General features: G+C 34.4%; 1 protein-coding gene across 1 annotated transcript in view; it reads right to left on the reverse strand.

Moving 5' to 3' along the window:
- FAM92A1 (family with sequence similarity 92, member A1) overlaps positions 1-547 on the reverse strand; it is a 24,411-nt gene that overhangs the window by 16,799 nt on the left and 7,065 nt on the right. The gene's annotated exons all lie outside the window — the stretch shown is intronic.

The raw sequence follows: 547 nt of genomic DNA on the forward strand, positions 1-547 counted from the left end.
TCTATTTCTCTTTAAGCATCTCATTCTTTAGGATAATAGTTGCCCAAAAACATTTAAAATATTTTCTTAAATAGTGACATGGAAATTTTAAAAGATATAGCCCAATTTTCTGATTAAATACTTCCTAATAAAGTTTTATTTCCTATGCTAGCATTATATTTACTAAAAGTCTCATATTATATATCATCATTTAATAATTAATCATGGGAAAAGTTTTCATTTGTCATCAAAGTTCTATACTGTGACATTTGGCCCTTGCTTTCTTTTTTTAGAAAAAGATTGGAACAAGTAAAAGGGTTTAATGTAAGGATCCATTTCTTTTCTTTCTTTTCCTTTTTTTTTTTTTTTGGACAGGGTCTTGCTCTATCACCTGGGCTAGAGTGCAGTGGCCTCATCACAGTTCACTGCAACCTCAAACTCCTGGGCTCAAATGATCCTCCTGCCTCAGCCTCCTGACTAGCTGGAATTATAGGTGCACACCACCACGCCCAGCTAATTTTTCTATATTTTTGTAGAGACAGGGTCTAGTTCTTGCTCAGGCTGGTCT

Source organism: Propithecus coquereli, unplaced genomic scaffold (genome assembly GCF_000956105.1).
Source record: "Propithecus coquereli isolate 6110/MARCELLA unplaced genomic scaffold, Pcoq_1.0 Scaffold2, whole genome shotgun sequence".
NCBI classification, from domain to species: Eukaryota; Metazoa; Chordata; class Mammalia; order Primates; family Indriidae; genus Propithecus; species Propithecus coquereli.